The following is a 23,940-nucleotide window of genomic DNA, read 5'->3' on the forward strand; positions in this document are numbered from 1 at the left end:
ATCCGCCCGTCTCGGCCTCCCAAAGTGCTGGGATTACAGGCTTGAGCCACCGCGCCCGGCCTACATTTTTTTTCAAAAAAATGTAGATGTAGTGTTAATGATATGCTAATAATACTGTTTTGTAGTTTTCTCTTAAAAGTTTGTAAATCCAGTTTTCTTTTTTAGGTGTGTTGAAGAAAGTACACACGTCTTATCTTCTGAACATTTTGATGGGATTAACCACAAACCTCATGCAAGAACAGTAAAAGGTATTTTGTTAAATAATTTTTGCATATTGATGTAGTACTCTTAATTTCTAGGTTTTCCTCACAAAGGCCTACCTTAAATCAACTGCAATGGATACTACTTCACAGAGTATATTTTGTAAGAGAAGTTTCTTAATCATAAAATATATTTCTTCTGTACCAAGTCATATGATACTTCTTTCAGAAAGTGCTTGTGCAGACAAAATTTCAGTATTAGTAGTATGAAATAGCATCATTTATTTTCACTGTGCACTTGTATATATTTTTTATATGCAGAGTATGTGTAGTCATGTATTTAAAACAGGCCCATGAGATAGATATGAAATTAATCAGGAAATGTAGGACAGCTGCATTCATTTCCTACTTTGCTCTCCTTGGAGTTCTTCAGAATAGATGTGTTTAAGAGCAAATCCAAAGTGAGCATCTTACCGTGCACACCTCTTAACATTAGGATGATATTAAATGGCATGGTGAGCCCTTAAAAAGGTAAACACCCTCTTGAAAACACCAGAATAGCTTGGGCTCCATTCCCAGATCCAACGTTGTAAGCCACATAGACCTAAGAGACATCTGTAGAATACTCCACTTAAAGAGCAGAACACACGTTCAAGTGCATATGGAACACTCTTCAGGATAGATTATTAAGACATAAAATTAGCTTCAATATATGTAAAAAGGAATGAAATGATACAAAAGTTTGTTCTCTGACCACTATAGAATACAATTAGAAATAAGTAACAAAAGGAAATTTGGGAAATGCACAAAAATGTGGAAATTAAATAATATACTTCTAAATAATCAGAGTCAAAGAAGAAATCACAGGGGAAATTAGAAAATGTCCTGAGATAAATTAACCTAAAGCACTACATACCAAAATTTATGGGCTGCAACTTTAAAAAGCAGTGTTTAGAAAGAAATTTGTAGCTATAAATGCTTATTTTTTTCAAAAAAAGAAAGATCTCGGAGGGGCGGAGCAAGATCGCCAAATAGGAACAGCTCCAGTCTCCAGCTCCCAGCGCAAGTGACGCAGAAGACAGGTGATTTCTGCATTTTCAACTGAGGTACTCGGTTTATCTCACTAGGGAGTACTGGACAATCGGTGGTGGTCAGCTGTTGCAGCCCGACCAGCGAGAGCTGAAGCAGGGCGACGCATTGCCTCACCTGGGAAGCACAAGGGGGAAGGGAATCCCTTTTCCTAGCCAGGGGAACTGAGACACACAACACCTGGAAAATCGGGTAACTCCCACCCCAATACTGTGCTTTAAGCAAACAGGCACACCAAGAGATTATGTCCCACACCTGGCCGGGAGGGTCCCACGCCCACGGAGCCTTCCTCATTGCTAGCATAGCAGTCTGCGATCTAACTGCAAGGCAGCAGCGAGGCTGGGAGAGGGGCGCCCGCCATTGCTGAGGCTTAAGTAGGTAAACAAAGCCCTGGGAAGATCGAACTGGGTGGAGCTCACAGCAGCTCAAGGAGACCTGCCAGTCTCTGTAGACGCCATCTCTGGGGACAGGGCACAGCTAAACAACAACAACAACAACAACAAAAAAGGCAGCAAACACCTCTGCAGACACAAACGACTCTGTCTGACAGCTTTGAAGAGAGCAGTGGATCTCCCAACACGGAGATTGAGATCTGAGAACAGACAGACTGCCTGCTCAAGTGGGTCCCTGACCCCTGAGTAGCCTAACTGGGAGACATCCTCCACTAGGGGCAGACCGACACCCCACACCTCACACGATGGAGTACACCTCTGAGAGGAAGCTTCCAAAGCAAGAATCAGACAGGTACACTCGCTGTTCAGCAGTATTCTATCTTCTGCAGCCTCTGCTGCTGACACCCAGGCAAACAGGGTCTGGAGTGGACCTCAAGCAATCTCCAACAGGCCTACAGCTAAGGGTCCTGACTGTTAGAAGGAAAACTAACAAACAGGAAGGACACCCACACCAAAAACCCATCAGTATGTCACCATCATCAACGACCAGAGGCAGATAAAACCACAAAGATGGGGAAAAAGCAGGGCAGAAAAGCTGGAAATTCAAAGAATAAGAGCGCATCTCCCCCTCCAAAGGAACACAGCTCATTACCAGCAACGGATCAAAGCTGGACAGAGAATGACGTGGACGAGATGAGAGAAGAAGGCTTCAGACCATCAAACTTCTCAGAGCTAAAGGAGGAATTACGTACCCAGCGCAAAGAAACTAAAAATCTTGAAAAAAGAGTGGAAGAGTTGATAACCAGAATAATTAATGCAGAGAAGGCCATAAACGAACTGACAGAGATGAAAACCATGACACGAGAAATACGTGACAAATGCACAAGCTTCAGTAACCGACTCGATCAACTGGAAGAAAGAGTGTCAGCGATTGAGGATCAAATGAATGAAATGAAGTGAGAAGAGAAGTCTAAAGAAAAAAGAAGAAAAAGAAATGAACAAAGCCTGCAAGAAGTATGGGATTATGTAAAAAGACCAAATCTACATCTGATTGGGGTGCCTGAAAGTGAGGGAGAAAATGGAACCAAGTTGGAAAACACTCTTCAGGATATCATCCAGAAGAACTTCCCCAACCTAGTAGGGCAGGCCAACATTCCAATTCAGGAAATACAGAGAACGCCACAAAGATACTCCTCCAGAAGAGCAACTCCGAGACACATAATTGCCAGATTCACCAAAGTTGAAATGAAGGAAAAAATCTTAAGGGCAGCCAGAGAGAAAGATCAGGTTACCCACAAAGGGAAGCCCATCAGACTAACAGCAGATCTCTAGGCAGAAACTCTACAAGCCAGAAGAGAGTGGGGGCCAATATTCAACATTCTTAAAGAAAAGAATTTTAAACCCAGAATTTCATATCCAGCCAAACTAAATTTAATAAGTGAAGGAGAAATAAAATCCTTTAGAGATAAGCAAATGCTTAGAGATTTTGTCACCACCAGGCCTGCCTTACAGGAGACCCTGAAGGAAGCACCAAACATCGAAAGGAACAACCGGTACCAGCCATTGCAAAAACATGCGAAAATGTAAAGACCATCGAGGCTAGGAAGCAACTGCATCAACTAACGAGCAAAATAACCAGTTAATATCATAATGGCAGGATCAAGTTCACACATAACAATATTAACCTTAAATGTAAATGGACTAAATGCTCCAATTAAAAGACACAGACTGGCAAATTGGATAAAGGGTCAAGACCCATCAGTCTCCTGTATTCAGGAGACCCATCTCACATGCAGCGACATACATAGGCTCAAAATAAAGGGATGGAGGAAGATCTATCAAGCAAATGGAGAACAAAAAAAAGCAGGGGTTGCAATACTAGTCTCTGATAAAACAGACTTTAAACCAAAAAAGATCAAAAGAGACAAAGAAGGCCATTACATAATGGTAAAGGGATCAATTCAACAGGAAAAGCTAACTTATCCTAAATATATATGCACCCAATACAGGAGCACCCAGATTCATAAAGCAAGTCCTTAGAGACTTACAAAGGGACTTAGACTCCCATACAATAATAATGGGAGACTTCAACACCCCACTGTCAACATTAGATAGATCAATAAGACAGAAAGTTAACAAGGATATACAGGAATTGAACTAATCTCTGCAGCAAGCAGACCTAATAGACATCTGCAGAACTCTCCACCCCAAATCAACAGAATATACATTCTTCTCAGCACTACATCACACTTATTCCAAAATTGACCACATAATTGGAAGTAAAGCACTCCTCAGCAAATGTACAAAAACAGAAATTATAACAAACTGTCTCTCAGACCACAGTGCAATCAAACTAGAACTCAGGACTAAGAAACTCAATCAAAACTGCTCAACTACATGGAAACTGAATAACCTGCTCCTGAATGACTACTGGGTACATAATGAAATGAAGGCAGAAATAAAGATGTTCTTTGAAACCAATGAGAAGAAAGATACAACATACAGAATCTCTGGGACACATTTAGAGCAGTGTGTAGAGGGAAATTTATGGCACTAAATGCCCAGAAGAGAAAACAGGAAAGGTCTAAAATTGACACTCTAACATCACAATTAAAAGAACTAGAGAAGCAAGAGCAAACACATTCAAAAGCTAGCAGAAGGCAAGAAATAACTAAGATCAGAGCAGAACTGAAGGAGATAGAGACACAAAAAACCCTCCAAAAAAATCAATGAATCCAGGAGTTGGTTTTTTGAAAAGATCAAAATTGATCGACCGCTAGCAAGACTAATAAAGAAGAAAAGAGAGAAGAATCAAATAGATGCAATAAAAAATGATTAAGGGGATATCACCACCGACCCCACAGAAATACAAACTACCATCAGAGAATACTATAAACACCTCTACGTAAATAAACTAGAAAATCTAGAAGAAATGGATAATTTCCTGGACATTTACACTCTCCCAAGACTAAACCAGGAAGAAGTTGAATCCCTGAATAGACCAATAGCAGGCTCTGAAATTGAGGCAATAATTAATAGCCTACCAACCAAAAAAAGTCCAGGACCAGATGGATTCACAGCTGAATTCTACCAGAGGTACAAGGAGGAGCTGGTACCATTCCTTCTGAAACTATTCCAATCAAAAGAAAAAGAGGGAATCCTCCCTAACTCATTTTATGAGGCCAACATCATCTTGATACTAAAGCCTGGCAGAGACACAACAAAAAAAGAGAATTTTAGACCAATATCCTTGATGAACATCGATGCAGAAATCCTCAATAAAATACTGGCAAACCAGATCCAGCAGCACATCAAAAAGCTTATCCACCATGATCAAGTGGGCTTCATCCCTGGGATGCAAGGCTGGTTCAACATTCGCAAATCAATCAACGTAATCCAGCATATAAACAGAACCAAAGACAAAAAACACATGATTATCTCAATAGATGCAGAAAAGGCCTTTGACAGAATTCAACAGCCCTTCATGCTAAAAGCACTCAATAAATTCGGTATTGATGGAACGTATCTCAAAATAATAAGAGCTATTTATGACAAACCCACAGCCAATATCATACTGAATGGGCAAAAACTGGAAACATTCCCTTTGAAAACTGGCACAAGACAGGGATGCCCTCTCTCACCACTCCTATTCAACATAGTGTTGGAAGTTCTGGCTAGAGCAATCAGGCAAGAGAAAGAAATAAAGGATATTCAGTTAGGAAAAGAAGAAGTCAAATTGTCCCTGTTTGCAGATGACATGATTGTATATTTAGAAAACCTCATTGTCTCAGCCCAAAATCTCCCTAAGCTGATAAGCAACTTCAGCAGAGTCTCAGGATACAAAATTAATGTGCAAAAATCACAAGCATTCTTATATACCAGTAACAGACAAACAGAGAGCAAAATCAGGAATGAACTTCCATTCACAATTGCTTCAAAGAGAATAAAATACCTAGGAATCCAACTTACAAGGAATGTAAAGGACCTCTTCAAGGAGAACTACAAACCACTGCTCAGTGAAATAAAAGAGAACACAAACAAATGGAAGAACATACCATGCTCATGGATAGGAAGAATCAATATCGTGAAAATGGCCATACTGCCTGAGGTAATGTATAGATTCAATGCCATCCCCATCAAGCTACCAATGAGTTTCTTCATAGAATTGGAAAAAACTGCTTTAAAGTTCATATGGAACCAAAAAAGACCCCGCATTGCCAAGACAATCCGAAGCCAAAATAACAAAGCTGGAGGCATCACGCTACCTGACTTCAAACTAGACTACAAGGCTACAGTAACCAAAACAGCATGGTACTGGTACCAAAACAGAGATATAGACCAATGGAACAGAACAGAGTCCTCAGAAATAATACCACACATCTACAGCCATCTGATCTTTGATAAACCTGAGAAAAACAAGAAATGGGGAAAGGATTCCCCATTTAATAAATGGTGCTGGGAAAATTGGCTAGCCATAAGTAGAAAGCTGAAACTGGATCCTTTCCTTACTCCTTATACGAAAATTAATTCAAGATGGATTAGAGACTTAAATGTTAGACCTAATACCATAAAAACCCTAGAAGAAAACCTAGGTAATACCATTCAGGACATAGGCATGGGCAAGGACTTCATGTCTAAAACACCAAAAGCAACAGCAACAAAAGCCAAAATTGACAAATGGGATCTAATTAAACTAAAGAGCCTCTGCACAGCAAAAGAAACTACCATCAGAGTGAACAGGCAACCTACAGAATGGGAGAAAATTTTTGCAATCTACTCATCTGACAAAGGGCTAATATCCAGAACCTACAAAGAACTCAAACAAATTTACAAGAAAAAAACAAAACAAAACAAAACAACCCCATCAAAAAGTGGGCAAAGGATATGAACAGACATTTCTCAAAAGAAGACATTCATACAGCCAACAGACACGTGAAAAAATGCTCATCATCACTGGCCATCAGAGAAATGCAAATCAAAACCACAGTGAGATACCATCTCACACCAGTTAGAATGGCAATCATTAAAAAGTCAGGAAACAACAGGTGCTGGAGAGGATGTGGAGAAATAGGAACACTTTTACACTGTTGGTGGGATTGTAAACTAGTTCAACCATTATGGAAAACAGTATGGTGATTCCTCAAGGATCTAGAACTAGAAGTACCATATGACCCAGCCATCCCATTACTGGGTATATACCCAAAGGATTACAAATCATGCTGCTATAAAGACACATGCACACGTATGTTTATTGCAGCACTATTCACAATAGCAAAGACTTGGAATCAACCCAAATGTCCATCAGTGACAGACTGGATTAAGAAAATGTGGCACATATACACCATGGAATACTATGCAGCCATAAAAAAGGATAAGTTTGAGTCCTTTGTAGGGACATGGATGCAGCTGGAAACTATCATTCTCAGGAAACTATCGCAAGAACAGAAAACCAAACAGCACATGTTCTCACTCATAGGTGGGTACTGAACAATGAGATCACCTGGACTCGGGAAGGGGAACATCACACACTGGGGCCTATCACGGGGAGGGAGGAGGGGAGAGGGATTGCATTGGGAGTTATACCTGATGTAAATGACAAGTTGATGGGTGCAGCACACCAACATGGCACAAGTATACATATGTAACGAACCTGCACGTTATGCACATGTACCCTAGAACTTAAAGTATAATAAAAAAAAAAAAAAATCTCAAATTGATAATCCAACTTTTCACCTTAAGAACCTAGAAAAAGAAGAGCAAACTAAACCTAAGCAAGCAGAAGGAAGAAAATAATAAAGATGAAAGTGCAAATAAATGAAAGAATAAAAATGATAGAAAAAATCAATAAAAGCAAAAGTTGGTCCTTTGAAAGATCAGCAAAATTTATGAACCTTTAGCTAGACTAACCAGGATAAAAGAATAATCAGCAATGAAAGCGTGGGTACCACTACTGACTCTACAGAAATTAAAAAAGGTAATTATATGCTAAAATATTTGGTGACTTAAATGAAATGGATAAATTCCTAAATAACAAAAACTACCAAAAAGGTGTCAAGAAGACAGAGAAAATATGAACCTATAACAAGTTAAGTGATTGAATTATAATTTAAAAAATTTCTCCCTTCATACACACAAAAAATCCAGGCCCATATGTCCTCACTGTGAATTTTACCAAAAATATAGAAAAGAATTTATGCCAATCTTTTACAAACTTCTCCAAAAAATACAAGAGGAGAGGATACTTCCTGACTGATTCTGTAAGGCCAGTGTATTACCCTAATAAAAATGGACAAGACAACAAGAACACAAGAAAACTATAGATCAGTATCTTTGGTCTATAGTTCTGATGTAAAAATTCTTGGCCGGGTATGGTGGCTCACACCTATAATCCCAGCACTTTGGGAGGCTAAGGCAGGTGCATCACCTGAGGTCAGGAGTTCGAGACCAGGCTGGCCACCATGGTGAAACTGCGTCTCTACTAAAAATTAGCTGGGTGTGGTGGCTAGTGCCTGTAATCCCAGCTACTCTGGAGGCTAAGGCAGGTGAATAGCTTGAATCCAGGAGGCAGAGGTTTCAGTGAGCCAAAATTGCGCCATTGCACTTCAGCCTGGGCGACAAGAGCAAGACTCCATCTTAACAAACAAAAATTCTCAACAAAATGCTGGAAAATTAAATCTGGTGACATGAAAAGCATTAACATCAAGACTAAATGGGATGTATGTCAGGAATGCAAGATTGCTTTGACATATGAAAATCTGTGTTGACACCACATTAATAGAATAGAGAACAGAAGTCACATGATCATCTTAATAGACACAGAAAAAGCACTTGACAAAATCTAAGTCCCTTTTATCATACAAACACTGAACAAACTAGGAATAGAAGGGAACTTCCTCACCCTGATAAAGAGAATCTACAAAAACTACACAGCTAACTTCATACTTAATGGTGAAAAACTGAGAGTTTGCCCTCTAAGATCAGGAACAAGACAAGAATGTGTTATCTTACTGTTTCTATTTAACATTGCACTGGAGGTTCTAAGCAAGGCAGCTAGGTAAGAAAAAGAAAAGCATCCAGATTGGAAAGGCAGAAGAAAAATGTTCTCTGTTTGTAGATGACATCTTGTATGTAAAAATATCTAAGGAATCCCCTAAAAAATTGTTAGAACCAATAAATGAATTCAGCAAGTTTGAAAGATACAAGATCAGTGTAAAGATGAATTGTATTTATATATGCTACCAATGAACAATCTGGAAATTAAGAATAAAACTGAGAAATTAAGAAAACAATGACCTTGGCAGTAGCATCAAAGAGGATAAATACTCAGGAATAAGTATTTACAAACAAGCAAAACAAGTGCAAGACTTGCACACCAAAACTACAAAATATTGTTGTGAAAAATTGAAGACTTAAATAAGTGGAAAGACATCTGTGTCTTTGAATTGGAAAACTCACATTGTTAAGATGGTAATACACCCCAAATTGTTCTAGTTTCAATGCAGTCTGAAAATTTCAGCTGCCCCTTTTGTAGAAATTGACAAGTTGACCCTAAAATTAATATGGAAATGCAAGGAATCCATAATAGCCGAAATAGTATTGAAAAAGAAAAGCAAAGTTTGAAAACTCCCCATTCTCAATTTCAGGAGTTACTACAAAGCTATAGTAAATAACAGTGCAGTACTGGCATAAGGATATACATACAGATCAATGGAATGGAGTCCAAAAATAAACTGTTACGTCTGTGGTACACTGATATTCAACAAGGGTACCAAGACACTCTGATAGTCTTTTCAGCCAGTAGTCTTGGGACAACTGGATATCCTCACACAATATATAAAAATTAATTCAAAATGGATCAAAGACCTAAATGTAAGAGATGAAAACAATATAAAACTCTTAGAGGAAAACGTAGACTGAAATCTTTATAACCTTGTGGTAGGCAGTGGTTTCTTAGATTGATACCAAAAGCATAAACAACAAAAGAAAACTATGTAAGTTGGACTACACTAAAATTAAAAACTTTTGTACTTCAAAGGATGCCATCAAGAAAGTGAAAAGAAAGTGAAAAGACAGCCCACAAAATGGGAGAAAATATTTGCAAATCTTTTATCTGATAAAGAACCTGTATCCAACGTATATAAAAAACTCTTATAACTCAACAATAAAAATAACCCAATTAAAACTGGTCAAAGAAATTGAATAGACATTTTTCCAAAGAAGATTTGCAAATTGCCAATGAGCACATGAAAAGATTCTCAACATTGTTAGTCATTAGGGAATAGCCACAATGAGACACCGCTTCATGTCTTGTGGGATGGCTGTAATTTAAATATGGACAAAAACAAGTATTAGTGAGGATTTGTTGACATTGGAAACCCTGTACATTATTGGTGGGAATGTAAATGGGAAACTTCTTTGGAAAACAATCTGGAAAATCCTCAAAAGGTTAAACATAGAGTTACCCTAAGACACAGCCAGTATTTATATTGAAAACCTCTTCCATTCCTGTGTGTAACACTGTAAAGGGGTAAACGTTAACGGTATGTGAAGTATATCACAAATAACTCCTCCTAGATGGTCTGTTACTGTGTCAAATTCTTGGCGTACCATATGAACACAAAGGGGTGTGAACCCAACCCTCTAGAGCTTCTTGTCTGTTAGGAGTGTGAGGCATTACAATTGTGGTAAGTACCATCAGAGAAAGATACAGGGGCCACTAAGATTATTAACAGGGATATCTGAACCTAGGTCAGGGACAGTTCTCTTTAAGGGGGTGATTTTCCCTTGAGATCCAAAGGATGAATCCAAGCTATCAAGGCAAAAAGGGCATAAGATAAGAGGGATTACAGGAAGTGGGGGCCAACATATGTAAAGACTCTGTCAGGAGAGTCACGGGGTTTTCAGGAAATGGAAGGAAGGTCAGCGTGAATGAGACAAAGAAAATGAGGGGGTGAGGAGTGCATCCGAGAAGAAGGTCCAGACCAGACTGTGCACAACCTCATCAATGTGTTACGGTTTTGAAAGGTTTTCAGTCTAGGGTGACACATTCTAATCTGTGTTTTGAAGACATCCCTCTGGCTGTGTCAGAAAAGGGGCAAGAGTGGAAGTGGGAGGGACCAGTGAAGGTAGGGACTGATACAGCAACTTGCACCAGACAGTTGGCAGCGGAGGCGAGGAAAAGTGGACATATCTGAGGGATTTTTGGAAGATAAAATTGATACTATTTGGTGAAAGCCAAGATAGAGGAAGTAAGGGAGAGAGGTGTAAGGCATGGCTCCCAGACATTGGACTTTGAAAAGTGAATGAGTTGGAGGGCTGTTTCTAAGCCAGAGATTTTCCTTTATGATACACTTTGTTATGAACAACTTCAAGTAACATGATTGGATTTTTTTCTGTTGACAAGTATCTCTTTGTTACCGAGGCAGTCACATATAATACAGAATTATGTGATTTGCTGATAGCAAATATCTGGGGAGAGTACAAATTTCTGAAAATTAGACAATGTTTTTTATTTACCAGATGAATTTTGCTCTGAGAGTCTCTGTTGTCCTAGTCTGTCTGTCTCCTGTGTCTTTTTTTTTTTTTTTTTTATTTTGCACTGTGCATGAGCTGTTTTTAATTTGTTGTGCTGTTACCAAAGTTCTGAAGGCTGCAGTTAAAACATTCCAGTTTCTCTCTTCCATCTTTATTGATTCTCAAGATTTTGCACAGAAAGCTCTTTGGGGGCTAGAACAGCAGTAATTGCATCACACTGTTTTCAAGACTTCAAGTTTCAAAAGCAAATCATTAAAAAAAATACAGTTCCTGATTTAAGTTAGATACAGGGACAAAAAAGTAGCACATACTTGATGGTTACATGGTCTACAAATAGTGGCAGTATTTTCCTTGGGAGAGTAGTTCTGTTGGTATATATTTTTTAAATACTCAAAAGGCTCAACCTCAAGCAGTAATAAACACAAGCAAAAGTCCTGTGTCTTCTTAAAATGTGTTTGGCCTTGCCGATCCTCCCCTAGTGCTGTAGAGATCATCTGACATGTGAGCCTCCTCATTTTTATGTAAGTAGTGAAAGTAGACTCTGAAATAATTTTCTGGCAAGTAACTACCTTCCAATGAGAAATATTTGGACTGAGTGTAGTTTTAGCAATTTCTTATTTCCTTGGCCAGCCAAAGTCTTAAAATGCCAAGTTCTTTGGGGATGGTTTTATTCTCCAGTTATGTAGAAGTGATGGTGTTTTCTTATAACTTCTAAAAGCCACATTGGCAATTTAACACTACACTGAAATAAATTTTAATTTACACCCTAAAATCATTTTCATATGATCCCTGAAGAGTTAGTTATTAGGCATCCACTTGCATTAGGATGCCAGCACACAGAACCAACTGACCAGTAAAGAACTTATGAGAAAAAGAGTGTGCAAATGGGTTGTAGTTTCAGTTATAACTGTTGTAAGAAAGGCGACTTCCTGATTATTAGTGTTTATTGTTAATGTATCAGTAATGGGCAAATATTATAAATCTGTAAATGCCAAACACAGCAAAGCTAGAGGCAAATTTGTGTTAGGGGAATCAGGACAGTTATTTAGAGAAAGTCATAGTGACCTGCCTTTTGCATTTTTCTCCTGGGGCATTTTCACTAACATTTGTTCTCATGAACCAGCACACACAGGAAGGAATCAGGGACTACTGTTCCTAATTTTTCAGTGGGAATACTGACACTCACATCTATTTGAAACAAGTTTCCATTTTTCTTATTGTATAGGCCATCTAAAAATTAGCGTTTTATTATTGATGAGCATTAACTATCATTGTTTTTCATGTGTACTTACTCTGTTGTGCATTTTAATTTCTGAGAATACTGAGACAGAACCCAGTACCTGTCTTCAAACAGCTCCACATTTTACTAGCTGGGTGAGCTTAAATAAGTTACTTAATCTCTCTGTGCATGAATTTCCTTGTATGTAAAATAGGGATCATAAAATATCCATCCCAAGGCTGTGATGAGAATTAAAGAAATTAGCATATACTTAAAATGCTGAGAACACTGTTTGGAGCCATAGAAATCTCAAAATAAATGTTAGTTGCTGCTGCTGTTATACCAATAAAATAGCTCTCTAACTCCCACCTGAAAATTAAGAGGTTAATTCAGTTATGGTTATTGGTGGTGGTGGTTTTCTTTGTTGTTTGGGCTATTTTGGTGGAGTTAGGGCAAGGTTACATAGCTCATAAGTGGTATAAACCAGGTTTACTAAGTCATTGATTTAGAGTAGGGATTAGCAAACCAAATTGGGCCTGGTTTTGTGTGGACTGCAAGCTAAGAATTATTTTTATATTTCAAAATTATTGAAAAAAAACAAAGGAAGACAATATTTTGTGATCAATGAAAATGAAATAAAATTTTGTTTCAGTATCCATACATAGTTTTTATTGAAACTTCTTAAATAACCTTATATATTGCTTGTAACTGTTTTCTTACTACACTAGTAGAATAGAGTAGTTATGACACAGATGGTAGGGTCCACAAAACTGAAAATATTTACCATGTAACACTTTACAGAAAAAGTTTTCCAATGCCTGCTTTGTGGGGTTATCAGTTATGTTGATTACAGTGAATGCCTACCTTTTATATTGCCCTACTTTGACAAAAGATGGTTGCATAAGAAAGTGTATAACTTTAATTAGTTATCCTTGTGGCCAGAAAACTTTTGTTTGTTTTGTTTTCAAAAGAATAATTTTCTACGTTGGTTAAAATTTTTCTTGAAACTGGCGTACAAGTTCATGAGTAGAGTTAATTCAACTCTAATAGATGTGTAAGTGTATACATGCCAAAAACTATACATATTCACTAGAGTATTGAGATTTGGATTCATCTCAAGAGTTGTCAAAACAAAAATCTGACTCTGTGTGCCCTGTGTGTGGTGGGGGGTCTTGGGGGGGTGAGGAGGAGGTTCAGTACATTATTCCATATTTCTTTTTTTTTTGTTTTTTGAGATGGAGTCTTGCTCTGTCACCCAGGCTGGAGTGCAGTGGCACGATCTCAGCTCACTGCAAGCTCTGCCTCCCAGGTTCATGCCATTTTCCCACCTTAGCCTCCCAAGTAGCTGGGACTACAGGTGCCCGCCACCACACCTGGCTAATTTTTTGTATTTTTAGTAGAGACAGGGTTTCACCATGTTAGCCAGGATGGTCTTGATCTCCTGACCTCGTGATCCACCCGTCTCGGCTTCCCAAAGTGCTGGGATTACAGGCGTGAGCCACTGTGCCCGGCCTCCATATTTCTTTTTTAAAAGATTATTGAAATATAATGAATTCTGAAACAACCTGTTAATAAGATGAATTTTTCAATGATAATGCACCTTAAGAGTATAGTATTATAATCCCATTTTGGAAGTTACTTGTGGTTATTTCTTTAAAGCCTTTGTTTTTGTGACTGAAAGCCTGATATTTATAAGGTAGCCAAACTCTGGAGGCTTTTAGCAGTTGTACTTGGAGAACATGTGCTTTAATTTTGTCATACCAATCCTTTAGGCAAATAACCTTTTCTTCTATCTATGTGCTGTTTTTAAGTATGATGTGGATCTTTCTTATTTGGTTAGTTATATAATTTTTATTTAGCATCCTCTTTCCCCTTGAATATCTGCAAAATCTTGTAACTCCTTTTTTTAAGGTTTGTATCATTCAAAGTTAATTCATCAAATATTTTGAAAGACTTCATCCAAGGTCCTGAAGCTAAGAATGTGACAGACTTGCACCCTGCCCCTGTAGAGTTTTGAGTCTGGTGAGGAAGATAGATGTGAAGTTAATATAGGTGTAGTCAGTGTTGGGAAAGGAGAATTAAATTGCGGAAAGAAAATATAGAATAACAAGACCTTATCTAATCTGAAGAAGGCAGAGAATATTCTTTGAGTTTTTTTAAAAAATTTGTGATGATTTTGAAAATCCATCCTTAACTAAAGATCTGTTACTAAGTTGAATTATTTTGTGTTTAGAAAAAGTATTGAATGAGAATTATAAGAAATTACATACAGTGTCTCTCTTATTGATACAGGCACAATCTACTAAATTGCTATATTGGATGATTGATGGATGGACTTTACACATTTGATTTTGCCAGGAAATTATGTATTGAGTGTAATGGTCATCATGGAACTGGAATGCAGAAAATATCAAAAGTGAAAAAAAGACTACTTGAAAATCAAAATATCTGTTCTTCTTAAACAGAAATATATTTTTAAAGTGGAATCTAACTAGGCGTTTCCCCCCCTTTTAGAACGGTTACTATTTTTAGTATAAAAATAGATGGTTATGTAGTTACATATGTATTATATAAATATATACAATATAGTTATATGTGTGTGTGTATATGCACACACATACATGTATTATACCCAATTAAAGGTGGAAGTGCCACCAAGTCAAGCCCCAAAAGTAACCACTGTTGATAATTTGATGTTTCTCTGTGAGAATACAACTTTTTTTCCTTTAAAGGCAAATGAGATCAGAATATACCTACTGTTCCCCAGCTTGCTTCACTTAAGATGATGTTATGGACATCTTTCCCTGGCAGTGTTAATTGAGAACCACCTCTCTCCCAGGTTCTACTTTATTCTTGTTTTTCTTATTGTTAATACTACTGTTTTAAGTAAGGTAGAACTTTCACAAGGTTTACAAAAAAGTATACAGTAGAAAGTCATTTTTCTTTCCAATTCTTCCTTTTCCAGAGGCTACCACCCTTAACAATTTCTTACCTCTTGAAATCATCCTGTTACAGTTATATGCCTTTACTTAGACTAAAGTTAACCCCCCAAACTAATCATTCATGAGGAAACCAAATGCTTAGTGAATTTGCAGCAGCAACCAATTGATTTTGTAATATTATATTTAATATTGTATTTAAGTGTATTTAAAATTGTATACCAAAATGGTAACAGATTTCCCATTCATCGTATTTCAGTTTCAAGTTTAATGCTATATGATTGTTGTTAGAGGATACAGTCTGGAGGTGAACAATCTCTGTCACCAGTTTGAAACCTTAAAGTAACTGTTTCAGGAGCAACCCCACAAGGCCCTGTGTGCCCCAGAGCACTGCCCCCACATGTCCTCACCCATGTCTGCTTGTCTCACTGTCAGTATTGTGAGTACAGACCCAGGTCTTGAAGACCCCAGGAGGAAATGACCTTGCTGCTTTAATCTCAAAGCTAATTTAGGGGTTTACAGCTCATCTCTGTGATGCCATATTTTCACCTGATGATTGTAATCTGGAACCACTGGGTTAACTTGCTTTTTTCAGGTCGACTTTGTTAATGCCAGAGCCTGGGGAGTGGAGGTGGCTGGGTGGTGGTAGATTTAAGGGAGGTCAGAAATCTCCTCTGCCAAGACCACGGCTGAGAAGATGTTATTTGTTGAAGCACTTGCTCTATAGCACTGGATCTTTTGTCAGCTGCTAACACTAAGGTAGCCTTATGAACAAGATTGCCTGAAACTCCCTGCCTTTCTGATAAACTCACCAGAGAACATGGGATGATAGTATCGGGGGGAATATAGAAAGAAATGAACCAGATCCAATCTTCGGAGTGGTTGTGTTAGTATCCTATGGCCTGAAGAGCCCTAGGCTAGTACTTCCTTTTTATAGGCAGTATTTACTTTTATATAAAATATGTTCCTCAAAAAACTACCCAGATATACAGTGTATAAAAGTAAAACAAACAAAAAGACATATGCTAAGAAGATATTCCTTTACCACAGAACTAGTAAAACATTATACAATTCAAAAAGAATATGTCATTCTTTCTGACAGAGATGTATGTCTAGTATAAATATTGTATACTTTGTAAATATTCTTTAGTTTTATCATTTTTCTTTACAGTTGAGCACATGCCTGGCTGAAGTCAAGTATGCTTCCAATGAAAGTTAAAGACTTGCCACATAAAACACCCTGAGTGATTGCCATTTTTGCCTACATTTATATTGCTTACAGTACCTATGCTACATATCACTACTATGATCACATTTACTTTTTTATTGTGGTAAAAAACACATAACATACAATTTACCTTCTTAACCCTTTTTAATTGTACATTTCAGTAGTGTTAATTACATTCACATTGTTGTGCAGCCAAACTCCAGAATTTTTCATCTTGTAAAACTGGAACTGTATACCCAAACAACTCCATATTTCTCCCTGATTTCTTCTCTTCCGGCCTGCCCTCCTCCCCGACCACAACCCCCTATCCCCCGGAAACCACTATTCTGCTGTCTATCTTTGAATTTGATTACTCTAGATACCTGGTATATATGGAATCTTACAATGTCTGCTCTTTTCTGATTGGCTTATTTCATTTAACATAGTCTCCTCAAGGTTAATGCATATTGTAGCATGTGTCAGAATTTCTTTTCTTTTTAAAGTTGAATAATATTCCATTGTATGTATATATCACATTTTGTTGATCCATTTATCTATCAATGGGCAGTTGAGTTGCTTCACTTCTTGGCTGCTATGAAAAATGCTGCTATGAACATGGATGTACATGTATCTCTTTGAGATCTTGCTTTCAGTTATTTTTGATATTCACACAGATGTGGAATTGCTAGACCGTATGGTAACTCTATTTTTAATTTTGTGAGGTACTGCTATACAGTATTCCATAGTTTCTGCACCATTTTACATTTCCAACGGTAAATAAGAGTTTCAATTTCTCCATATCCTCACCAACATTTGTTATTTTCTGTTTTTTTTTTTTTTTTAAATAGTGGCCATCCTAATGAATGTGAGGTGATATCTCATTGTGGTTTTGATTTGCATTTTTCTAATTAGTGATGTACGTTTTTTAATACACTTGTTGGCCATTTGTACATCATCTTTAGAGAAATGTCTATACAAATCCTTTGCTCATGTTTAAGTTGGGTTATTTGGGTTTTGTTGAGTCATAGGAGTTCGTTGTATGTTCTGGATATTAATTCCTTATCAGATAATTATTTTCAAATATTTTCTTTCATTCTATAAGTTGCCTTTTCACTCTGTCGATTGTATCTGTTGATACACGAAAGTTTTAAATTTTGATGTAGTCCAGTTTATTTATTTTTACCTTTGCTGCCTATGTTTTTGGTGTCATCTCAATCACATTTACTTTTAATCTTTTCATCTCCAAACACCCAAACTAATTTTTCTAAAGTAAGAACAAAATGTAATGAAGTATTTAAATAATTCTAAAATAACTACTGCAAAGACAAAGATGACTACCTCCTGAAAGTGAACTCTTGGCTAGCACCATCATGCGCTAACTTGAAGTGTTGCTTCATCAGCAAATGTGAAAATGTACACATTTGGAGTACAAAATGCAGTTGGAGGTATGGATCTAGAAATAGATTGTGGGGACATGGGCAAATATAGGAAAACAAAGGAAGAGGAAAGCACTCCTAGTTGTATCCTTTTAATTGGGATCCTTGAGTATCCACAATTAAACTATTTAACAAATCCTTGCAAGAAAAAAATGGTCCTCTAGGGCCTTCTGCATTCTGATTTTTCTCATCTTTCCTATGTGGTAATGCCTCATAGTCAGCTAACACCCCTAAACAGAGACCAATTAGAAATTCTTGTTCTAAGGTTAACTTTCAAATTTAGAGAAATAAAGATGTTCTTCAAATATTTAACTTTATCCCAACGTAAATTTTAATAAACTATTGCAGTTGACTAGCAACATGGCCATTTATACCAATTAGTAGTTATAGACTATCAAAGACTATCAGCCATGCACAAAAAGTACTATAAGCATCTTTTCTAACTGCAAGAGTATATGAACCAGTGCTTGAATGGTTTTCTGTGTCTTCTGAGATATTCAAAGAAACTGGAATTTAAGTGATTTTTTTCTTCAAATGCTATTTCTCCTTGTATAATAATGTTGCCATTGTTCCTTTTTTTCTTCCCACTTTTTCTTTCTTTTGTGATTGCTACTTACTCATCTTTCTCTTGATCGTTAATCCTACACAGATGTTGATAGTTCTCCTCCTTGCCTAATTTTTCTTCCCCACCCACCCAGACTCATTATTCACTGTCCTCATCCCCGATCTCTGTCCTCCAGCATTTACAAGGATTAAAATGAACCCACCAGAGTCTGTGTGGCTATGATTCTGGTTTCAGGACACTAGAGAACACACACATTAAATACTCCCTAGGTGCTGGGTCGGCGGCTTCCTCTCCCGCCTGGTGCTCAGGGCAGGTGTTGGTAAGATGGTAGGAACCTGAACTGGCAGGAAATTATTAAGCTTAGATATTGCCTCTGGACCGTCTTGTCCTCCAAACACCAAAAGCAGTTTGATTCTTAAAAACGTATTCAGAAAAAGAAGCTACTGAGATATTTTCCCTCTTTATTTTCTTTTGGGTTTAAATAAATAGTAATGGTTATTCTACCCATGTGAAGTTTTTAGTTCTTAAATAAACCTGTATAACACATAGAGCATCTTCTGCAAAGAGAGTCCATGGATGCTTATTAATACATTAAACATTCCAGTTAAGCTCTAGGTTAATCAGAATTCAAGTTTTTGAGTGGTTACTTTGTTCTAGTCCTTTGATGTACCATTTTGCTGTGTGCAACAGTACAGTATTTGAGTAGTTTTATTCATTAACAAAATGTACCAAAATAAATTTAGCTAGGGTCACAGTGTTTAATTTAATAGTATTACAATAATAACTACCATAATTAGTTTCAGATTTGCCTTCCTTCCCAGAGGATAAGACTTCTTTAGTTTTGAATGCCTTCTGAAGGTATGATAATGACAGCAAAATTAATGTCATGACCTTTATAGCCTGTTTATGGTTTTTCCATGTTGTACCCTAAAGGATTTAGGGAGCAGTGTACATCTAAAATAAACCACTTCGTATGGACAAGTTAAAAATTGGGTTAATTGGGTTCACATATCCTCAGCTGGTAGCACCTCAGTCAAGACACCATTTAATCGTAGATAAAGGAGCATGATTTTTACACTATAAAATCATTTTAAAACTATACCTGTAATGTTTTAAAAAGAAAAACACTTTTAAAGGGCTACTTTTTCAAATATGTAACAATGTTTTCTCTTATTATGTTATCTGGTTTGACTTTTTCAATTAGGAAATCAATCTGTTTTCATTTTCATAGCAAGAAAATGTTGATACAAACTAATGAGTCATGCTGCATGAACACTAATGCACACTTCCTTTTGGTGATGTTGGGCAGCAGCACTGTCCCTTGCAACGGACTCCTTTTCCCATTTCTAGTTTGTTGGTGGGACTTCCCATAAACAATCATCCTTGTAACTCCTGGAGACAGGAAACTTGGTTTTCATGGTTTATATATTTCAATAAAATGCAGTGTTTGTATATTCAGCTAAAGTTGAGACAGTTACGTAGGCATGTTAGAATCCTTAAACGTTTTGAGTATTTGATTGAAAAATTCCTATGGCAGTTGTTGCAAGTGGTGGTTTTGAGGCACTTTCATGCGTTGTTGGATAAATCAGTGCAACTTCTTTGAAGGACAGTTTGGCAAAATCTAGAAAAATGTTAAGTCAACCCAGAAATTTCTTACTGTGATTTCCTGCAGATAGACTTCCACATGTTAGCAAAAATGTGCATACAGAGGTACACACTGTATGTAGCTTTGTAAGAGCAGAAGGCTAAGAACAATCTTAATTGTCATCCAGTGGGTTAAAAACTAATGGTTCTATGCAATCAAATACTATACAGCCTTTAAAAAGAATGAAGATGCTTGATAAGTGCTGAGATAGCAAACTCTCAAAAATATATTAAGTGAAAAAAGAACAGCATGTATAATCTGCTTCAGTATGGAAATGGGGACAGGGAACAGAGCTTATTTCTGTGTGTTATTTTCTGTAAACACAAAACCATTTCTGAAAGGATGCCCAGAAAAGTGCAAATAGCTGTTGCGTCTAAGGAGGGGAATTGGGGGAATAGAATGAGAAGGAGGCTTATTTTTCAATTTCTTCTTTTTTTTTAGTGCTTGAATTTTTTTTTGACCTGGTACTTATATTTTTTAACCAATATACAAACAGAATGTTAAAAAAAAGTTTTTGAAGACAATGTAAGTAAATGCTTAATATATAAATGCAGTAGTCTTCCCTTATTTGTGGTTTCTCTTCTCATTTCAGTTACCTGAGATACAGTACAATAAGACAGAGTTTTGATAGAGAGACCACATTCACATAACCTTTATATGTTGTTATATATGTGTTCACATTCACACATTATATGTTGTTATAATGTTGTATTTTGTTATTAGTTATTGTTAATTTCTGTGCCTAATTTATAAATTAAACTTCATCATAGGTATGTACATATGGGAAAAAATACAGTATATGTAGGGTTTGATATTGTCCAGAGTTTTAGACATCCACTGGGGATGTTGGAATGTATCCCCCATGGGTGAGAAGGGACTACTCTACATTTTTAAAGCAGAATAAAAATTATACATGCATTATGATTACAGGTATTACAAAAGCCAAAACAAACAAACAAAAAGCACAGGAAAGAAATTAAGAGACAATACACCAAAATACTAATAGTATTTATGTTAGAATGTTAGAATTGTGGATTTTTTTCTTTGTTGCAAATTCATTAAGGTGATATTTCATTAGTGGAAAATATAAAAAGTACCCAGGTTTCTCTAATTCTAAAATACCATGATATACATGTGCATTAAATAATATGAATTAGTAAATACACATATATATATATTAGTTATCTAAATACTGTCACAGTTATGTCATGTTCATCTTTCAGAAATGTCTTCACAGCATTAGTATACAGTAATAGATGATTTTTGAAAAGTGAAAGCAAAAAGAATTCCAGAATGTTTCCTTCTAACCTGCTGGCTATTTGTGCCTTATTTATTTATTTATTTATTTATTTATTTATTTATTTATTTGAGACAGAGTCTTACTCTGTCACCCAGGCTGGAGTGCAGTGGCTTGATCTCAGCTCACTGCAAGCTCCGCCTCCCAGGGTTCACGCCATTCTCCTGCCTCAGCCTTCCAAGTAGCTGGGACTACCGGCACCCTCCACCACACCTGGCTAATTTTTTGTTGTTAGCCAGGATGGTCTCGATCTCCTGACCTTGTGATCTGCCCGCCTCAGCCTCCCAAAGTGCTGGGATTACAGGCATGAACCACTGTGCCTGACCTATTTGTCCCATTTTTTTTTTTCACATTTGTTCATTTTCCTTTAGCTTTTTCTATGTTGGAAATAATTATTTTATAATAATCTAAATGTCAGAAACCATTGGGGCATGGAATAAAAAAAGTTTGGGTGATACTGAAAAGGCAAATCTGTGATTAGAGTACTTCAGGAAAAAAATGAAAGTTTGAATTATTTTTAATGAAGAAGAAAAATTATCGATCATTTATTAAGCAGCAATTCCCTCCCCTCCCCAAAGAACACAAGAAAATATAAAACATGGATTAAGTTGTGGAACAGAGAAGCAGAATCAAGTTTTAAAAAACTGAATAGTCGTTATAATGCTAATTGATGGAATTTTCATTTAAGACAAAAACTGTAAAGAAGAAAAAAAGCTACTGATGTCAACAGACCTGAGAGAAAAATGTGTGGAACCAGAAATGTGCATCAGTTAGAGTGGAATAAAGGCAAGAGGTGGAAATAGTTTGTTTCCAGTGCACAGATTGGTCTATGTGGATGAAACCGAAACTCACGAGGTGTTTCGCGCAGCAAATAAGACTTAAGAGAGAAAAAGAATGTGGGGAATTCCAAATGATCTTAAAATTATATGAATTTTCTGTAAACCTGCTTAGTTTAAATGATTTTGTCACTGCATATAGACAAGAGAAGAGCAAAAACGGTGGAAATGTGATCATTTCAAAAGCAGTGAATTAAATCCAACCTGATTGAAGCACTGCCAGCCAGACTGATTGCGGAAAACAAAATAATGAACAATTTCACAGTACATGTCTATATTATGGAAGTGTAAACGACAGCCTCTTTATTTTATGTTTTTTCTTTTTCTGCTAAGTATTAGTTATTAGCAAATAATGCAATTCTCTTTTGAAAAGCATTCATCTTTGTTGTGATGGTAACTTCACTGGCCTGAATGCCTTCTGAACATTCTGTTAGCATTGGAAATCCAGGCTAGAAATTCCAAGCATGTTCTGCTTGATGTAGAAAGAATCACATCTTTTTCTTATATCTGTATCCTAGGCATTTGAACAAATAAGAAAACAGAGGATAAGCCTGTTTGTTAAAATTTGCCGCAAACGTGGGTCTTTCTAGACTTAACTAAAATGCACTATGGCAGCATTGTCACTGTATTGCATTTACAGATAATATCAGAAATCAGTGTTTCCTAGGACTTGTTGTCTTCAGATAATGAAACTTAATATTGATGCATCTGAAAGGCCCCCAAACCTGATGTTACATAAATTCAAGAGACTGGAACAATTTTTACTTTTACATAAAATAAATTTATTAAATTATTTTAAGAGTGCTACAGTCCTTCTAAAAACACAACCAAGCAATTCATAGAAATCAAATAAACTTTTACTTAATTATCTGTCACTTTTAGTTATGGAAAAGTATATTAATGGCAGAATTAATAAGACATTGCTTCAAATTTTAAAAATCACAGATGGAACACATTTTTAATGCTGGGAGGTAAAGTTAAGGAATTTTTCCAGAAAGAGCAAAAATTAATAAATAGAAAACAAAACATAGTAAAGTGGAGACAAGCATAACCAGCCAGGGAAGCTCAACATTTCAATAATAGGAAGTCAAGGAGGAAAAAACGAGAGCAGAGCAAAGTAAATGAGGAAATCTTAGAAAAATAATTGGCGAAAATATCCCAGGAATTGAAATGCACAAATTTTCTGATTAAGAGGCCCCACCAAACACCTGGCAAGTTTAAGAAAATAGACTGAGACACTTCACTGTGAATTTTATAAATATTGTTTCTACAATAAAAGCAAATTACATACTAAGGACTACTCACAGTGGCTTTGGATTTCTTCATACCAACATTGGAAACCAGAATACAGTGGAACATTGCCTTTACTTTTCAACCTGGAATTGTGTACTCACAAAAATTATCAGACATTTTTACTGATGAGAGAAAAAGTAAATCTTCATCCTCCATTGTGGGACATCAGTTGATAATGCCTAAAGTTGAACAATCAAGAAGTGAAATGATAAGCATGTTATTAACGATAATGGAAGTATAAATGCTGGGAGAATCATCTCTAAGAATTGAGATTGCATGTCTCTGAGG

The 23,940-nt window shown here is 36.7% G+C and overlaps 1 protein-coding gene across 3 annotated transcripts in view; it reads left to right on the plus strand.

The window, feature by feature from the left end:
• The first annotated feature begins 160 nt into the window (after positions 1–160).
• Positions 161–23,940, plus strand: part of ZNF438 (zinc finger protein 438) — a 75,483-nt gene continuing 51,703 nt past the window's right edge. For 2 of the 3 annotated variants that reach the window (XR_003306656.1, XM_026446842.1), the window contains exon 1: positions 161–248. The gene's annotated coding sequence lies outside the window, so the exon portion shown is untranslated. The remainder of the gene's footprint in view (positions 249–23,940) is intronic. The other variant, XM_026446843.1, reaches the window with a different exon arrangement.

This window comes from Piliocolobus tephrosceles, chromosome 9, assembly GCF_002776525.5.
Source record: "Piliocolobus tephrosceles isolate RC106 chromosome 9, ASM277652v3, whole genome shotgun sequence".
NCBI lineage: Eukaryota > Metazoa > Chordata > Mammalia > Primates > Cercopithecidae > Piliocolobus > Piliocolobus tephrosceles.